Raw genomic sequence first — 6,795 nt, forward strand, 5'->3', positions numbered from 1 at the left:
ACAACTGCAGTGTTTTAGTGCAGTGGTCACCAACTGGTGGTCCGCAAGAAAATTTTGGTGGTACACAGAAAAATTATTTGTATTTTTTATATTGCATTAATCAGGGGTCCTCAAACTACGGCCCCTGGGACAGATACATGCAATGAATGTTTGTGTTGCTGCAGAGTCTCCTCCTTCGGGGTCTTTTTGTGTGGGTCAGAAGGGGACAGAAATTCTGACTTGGGGTCTGCTTCAGCCTCCTGGTACAGGGCTTTGGGCGAAGGCTGGAGGGAAGTGCCACTGGTGGTGAAGAGCCGGAGGACTTTGTTCCAGTGGGACTGCATCATGGCCTGGAACTGGCTGATCATCTCAGCCCGCTGAGCCTCCAGGCACCCGTACCTGGCTTTGTATTTCTCAGGTCTTGCCTCTGCTTGGAAAACCTATGCTCATAGTCTTCAGTGAGGTGCTTCTACTGAGCCTCCTTCTCGGTCAGATCCAATTTGAACTGAGCTGTTTTGCCAACTCTTTCTCTTAGCTCCAACTCCTGCTTCCTGTAGGGGCCTTAAGGAGCCCGAGTGGTGGGGGGAAGGGGCGAATAGAGGCTAACAAGGCACTCCTCGATGTGAGTGACATTGAGTTGACCATGCCCACCCACCCAGTCATTAAGCAGAACATATTAGTGGTCCATGGGATTTAAAATGAATTTAGTGGTCCCTGAGGTCTGAAAGGTTGGTGACCCCTGTTTTAGTGAACAAGTGTGGCAAGAAGGATCATAAAATGGAACAAAAGTCACTTAACAACCATCTTGCTTAGCAACACGAAATTTTGAGCTCAGTTGTAGTCATAAGTTGAGGACTACTACTTTACTAGATGTAAAGATCTAGATCTCTAGAGAAGGTTCTATTGCTAGGAGAGAGAGAGAAAGAGAATGACCAGCAGCAAGGTGGGTGGATTCAGTTACAGGGGCAATGAATGCAACATTGGAAGATGGGAAAGATACCAATAGGGACAGATTGTCATGGAGAAAATCTATGTGGTCGCTAAGAGTCAGCATTAATGGCACATAATCAAATACCTCTGGAGGTATGAATATTTTCTTAGAACTTACTTAGGTTATTCATTTGATTGTTTGTTTGTGTTTCATATTTTTCAACCACCATCTCTCTTGGAGATTGCACACTTTGTAATTACACCCTCTGAATCAGTACACAAATCAAAACATAAGAATCTCCTCTAACTCATTCTTTTTACAAAACATCCATCAGTTCATAGTCAGTGAAAAAAAGACAATTGCTTTACATTAGATCAAACTGGTTGTGAAAACGCATGCATTAAATAAACCATGTGCTCAACTGTAAGGAGTTCAGAGTTAATGTGTGCTAAAATGCTTGTAAGTTTGTGTATTTTTTTTTAAAAAAAATCTTAAACAAGTGGTGTGTGTTAGGAGTGGAAAAAGAGGTTTAAAAATGGCAGATTTCAGTCTGTTTGGAGAGATGAAATCATGGTTAGAAAAGACATGATTTGTCTCTGAAATCTGCACTCCGACAGCACTAATTAAGTTGAATAACATACCTACCATTATGACATAGACTTGCTGAATGAGAAAAAAAAATGGAAAATATATCTAAGGATGCTATTCATCCTTAAAGACTTTTCTTCCTAATCATCTATTATGCCCTCTGTTGGTGGATGTTATTGGAGATGCTCTGAGAAATCTTCAAGTTTTCAAATATTCTGATTTTCCATTTGATGCAAAAATATGCCATGATGACCATAAAAATCCTAGAAATTACTAAATATCCACAAAAATGCCTATTTTCTACCACCTTCAGATTTTAGCAATCCTAATAGTTTATACTACATTATTATCCTTATGCAAAACAATGGTCTAGATGGAAACTCTGGCAAATGTTTCTCTTGTTTCTCTTTGGATTATAGCTCCAAGTATTGTACTATTTCAGTTTTAAAATGGTACTGGAGAAAGAATTTCCTCTGTTTTTGTTTTTGTTTTCATTCCTAACCTTTGCTCTATGGATTATTTTTTATTATTTAAATGAGAAGTTAGTGTGGCTTAGTGCCATGTACTGCTGCTATAGAATTTGATATGGTTGTGATTAGAATTTAGTTTACTCTGGCAGATAATACTAGGAAAAAGAAGGAAGGAAGGAAGGAAGGAAGGAAGGAAGGAAGGAAGGAAGGAAGGAAGGAAGGAAGGAAGGAAGGAAGGAAATAGAAAGAAAGGAAGAGAGAGAGAGAAAGAAAAAGGAAAAGAAAGAAAGAAAGAAAAGAAAAAGAAAGGAAAGGAAAGAAAGAAAAGAAATAGAAAGAGAGAGAGAAAGAAAAAGAAAAGAAAGAAAAGAGAAAGAAAGAAAGAAAGAAAGAAAGAAAGAAAGAAAGAAAGAAAGAAAGAAAGAGGGTCAATAATTGTGGATTCAATTGTTTTTTTAATCAAGCCTTTCATCTGAAAAATATTCTTTTTTTCTCTTCATCTTCATATCTAAGTGTTGTGATTTGTCATTCTGTTTAAAGAAAAGGTGGGGGAACATGCTAGTAAGATTGGTTTTCAGCATAGATCCCTTAATAATGTATTGTCAAAAAAGAAAATGAACAAAGGCAGAAACATTGTTATACATTTTCTGATCATTACTTTTCTGATCAGCTTTTATATCTTCAAAGACCTGCTTTTTTTCTCTCTTTTACACTTTCCTAATTTTATCTTTTTCTTTTGGCACAGGTAAGACTTAGCTTCATATGAAGCCTTCTGCATGATGTAAGTAATTCAAAAGCCAATCAATAAATCTTCAATATAAAATAGTTTGTGGAAGAGACAAAAAATTACGAAGTACAGAATATTCCTTATACAACATTTTGTTAATGTTTTAGTCTGTTGCACATATAATTTGAAACCACTATATGTTTCACTGATTAGGTAACAAAAATGACAAAATGATGGCTTTCCAGATACGATTGGCCTTTAGCTATTATCTTTTCTAAGTACTGTCCATGCTAATGGTAAGCAGCGTATAATTCTAAAAGGACACAGCTTCCTTGCTCGCCTTCTTGCTCCAATATATCTGTTTCGCAGGAAGTGACTCTTACTCTAATTAATCTGAAATGTACACACTTGAACCAAATGCATTCCAGGTTCTTTATTATGTGCACCAATGGTAATGATGATCAAATTATGTTAGCAGCAGATCTGGAAAACATCTCACTCAAAGATAATATTCTACAGAGGACGAACTTGTGGACAGACCTCAAGTTTCCAAGATATTTTTTCTGTGTGTGCATTTTTCTCATACTTGGATTGTGGTAAAATATCCTTACTGATCAACTACATCCGATTCAGTTACACACCAGAACAGCCTGATTCACCTAAGTAGATACTTGTCAAAGGCAAAGCAAGAGATATACTTGAGACTTCATATTTTAATGCTGTCCAAGAAAGTTGCCACCTCTGGCTTCAGATAGATAGGTAGGTAGACAGATAGACAGACATACAGACAATAGAAATTTGGCACTATCTTTATTTATGAGAATTATTTTAATTTTATGCAGCCCTGTCCCAAGATATTGTCGTTGTTGTTATTCGCAAAGTCGTGTCCAACCCATCGCGACCCGAGATATTACTAGAATGTAAAAATGTTGGTGACTGCATCTTGATATTTTGTTTTGAACAAAAACCAAAATTGATATAATAGGTAGAATAAGGGGCTGACAAAAAGCAACATTGCCACATTGTTATTAGGCAAATGGGTCTTTTTGACTGCCCAAGCTCACTGTAGCACAGATTTTGAAAACAAAAAAACTTGTCATTTTATGAAAGCATTCATTCCATCTTCTCAAAAGCCAAATTGCCCATGGCTCCAGATATTTTTTTAAAAAATTTAGTCCCAGATCTAATCAAATATGAAAACTCTGCATAGTGGTTGTCTGTATGAGAAGGTAGCAAGAAAATATTTCTTGACAGGAAGTTCTCAATACTTAGCTAGTGACTAGAAAGCTAAGCACTGCTTAGTTCATTTTCATCTGTGAGTTCCAAACTCATAAATATATGAACATCTCCATACCCATAGCATCCTGAGCATGACTGTGTTTTAAATGGACTAAGAACCCTTTACAAAAAAGTTGATCATCCCGAAAGCCCTTTTGAAGTTTTGAAGGATGGGCAAATAAGCAATTAAACAGAGCCAATAGCAATAAGAGAAGAATATTCTCCAAACAGGAATCTGCCCATCATCAGTTCTTCATGAATCAAATAACAGCCTTAGTGTATGTAGTATGTATATTGTATGAGGTGTGAACCCTTTCTCTAAAATACAGTCGTGATCTAATTCTCCAAAGGTATTTTGATTCAGTGGTACATGACAAACTACTTCTAAAACTAAAATCCTATGGCATCTCCAGACCTCTCCATAATTGGATAACTGTGTTCCTGTCAAACAGACAACAAGTGGTCAAATCCTGCACCTGTTAATAGCGGTGTCCCATTCTAGGGCAGCGTTCTAGAACCAACACTCTTCATACTATACATAAATGACCTGTGTGATCATATTATAAGTAACTGTGTTCTCTTCGCTGATGATGTAAAACTATTTAACACCACCAACAATGCTGCTACCCTTCAAAAAGACATTGACTTTGTGTTGGAATGGTCAAAAAATTGGCAACTCCAACCAACAAATGCTCTGTCTTACACATTGGCAAAAGGAATCAGAACACAAAATACAAACTGAATGGACATGACCTTGTAGATGACCCTCACTCTGTCAAGGACCTTGGAGTACTCATATCAAGTGATCTAAATGCCAAAGCCCACTGTAACAACATTGCCAAAAAGGCATTAAGGGTTGTAAACCTAATCTTGCGTAGCTTCTTCTCCAGTAATATTACATTACTAACCAGAGCATACAAAACATTTGCTAGACCAATTCTCAAATACAGCTTGTCTGCTGGAACCCACACTGCATATTGGACATTAATACAATTGAACGTGTCCAGAAATATTTCACAAGAAGAGTCCTCCACTCCTCCGCTCACAACAAAATACCTTATGCCACCAGAGTTGAAATTTTGGGCTTAGAAAATTTAGAACTACACCGCCTTTGGTATGACCTAAGCATAGCTCATAAAATCATATACTACAATGTCTTATCTGACAATGACTACTTCAGTTTCAACCACAAAATACACAAGCACATGATAGATACAAACTTAAGGTAAACTATTCCAAAGTCGATTGCAGAAAATATGACTTCAGCAACAGAGTGGTTAATGCCTGGAATGCATTACCTGACTCTGTGGTTTCATCCCCAAACTCCAAAATTTTAATCTTGGACTGGCTACTGTTGACCTCACTCCATTCCTAAGAGGTCTGTAAGGAGCGTGCATAAGCGTACCAGCGTGCCTACCGTCCCTGTCCTAATGTTCCCTTTAATTGTACTCATTTTATGTATTCAATTCATGTTTATACTTATATATATTATCTAATACGTACTCGACAAATAAATAAATATAGCAATGGCTCTTAAGTGTTTTCATTAAAGGCAGAACCACATCAGTACTCCCTGAATGGTGAGTCAATTGCTGACTCCTGACTTCCCCCCTGAGGATTCTAAATAAATTCCCATCCTTTTTCAATTTATTTGCTCTCCTGTTCATTCTCTCATTTATATAGAAGGCCTAACATTTTGCACTGCATTAGTACAGAACAATATTTTTCAATAATGGAGGTACTATGAAAAACATCTTCTGTTTGGATTCCTTCTTATTTTGATGCTCTTTTCCAGAGCTGTAAATGACAGAGACCTGCAAAGATGGCTGGGACTTTTTCCCTCTAAAATACCTTGGAACTGATGGAAAAAATTTTTTTCTTTCTTTCTTCCTTCAACAATAACTTTCCTCCTTCTGCCCCTCTTCCTTCCTTCCTTCCTTCCTTCCTTCCTTCCTTCCTTCCTTCCTTCCTTCCTTCCTTCCTTCCTTCCTTCCTTCCCTCCCTCCTTCCCAGCTTCTGTGATTAAGTTCTTCCTGGAATATTCTAGATCTTGCTTCAGATATTCAAATCCACTTTTTCTAGAACAATCAAAATAGCAATCTCCAGCCTAAAGCAGTTGTAATCATCTCTGATCTATAAAACAGCAAAAACAAAACAGTGAAAAAAACACTGATGTGGAAAAAGACAATAAACATAAACAAAATTAATTTGACATATAATTTTTCTTCTTCATATACAATATGGGAACAATTTTAGAAGAACAGCCGGGGCTAGTACAGCTCTTCTTCTACTACCCTACTGCAATGCATGAGTATGGAAGCAGAAATAAATAGTAAGATTTACCGTATGTCTTGGCATAGCTATATATATAATATTTAGTTGTTTACACACTGATTAACTCAGTGCCACCATCCAGTCAAATATCATATATTGAAATATGTTTGACAAGTGGTAATAGATAGAACTTTTTTATTCAGAATAAATAAGTAGAGGGGAAATGACAAGACAATATATGAAAGATGACTATGGAAAGAAATAAGAGATAAGGCATTAACTAGGAAAGAATATGTTCACGCTTTAAAACCAGGTGCAACATGAAAGATTATGGATAGATGGGGGTGGAGAACAGAAAGTGTCCCTTTTGTTTGACAGACCCATTTTGTCAAACATCACAAAACATTCAGAATAAGGGAAAAACATAATAGCAGAGTTGGAAGGGACCTTGGAGATCTTCTAGTCCAACTTCCTGCTCAAACTGGAGCCCCCATGCTATTTCAACACAAGTGGCTGTCCAGTGTCTTCTAAAAGCTTCCAGTGATGGA

Source organism: Ahaetulla prasina, chromosome 1 (genome assembly GCF_028640845.1).
Source record: "Ahaetulla prasina isolate Xishuangbanna chromosome 1, ASM2864084v1, whole genome shotgun sequence".
NCBI classification, from domain to species: domain Eukaryota; kingdom Metazoa; phylum Chordata; class Lepidosauria; order Squamata; family Colubridae; genus Ahaetulla; species Ahaetulla prasina.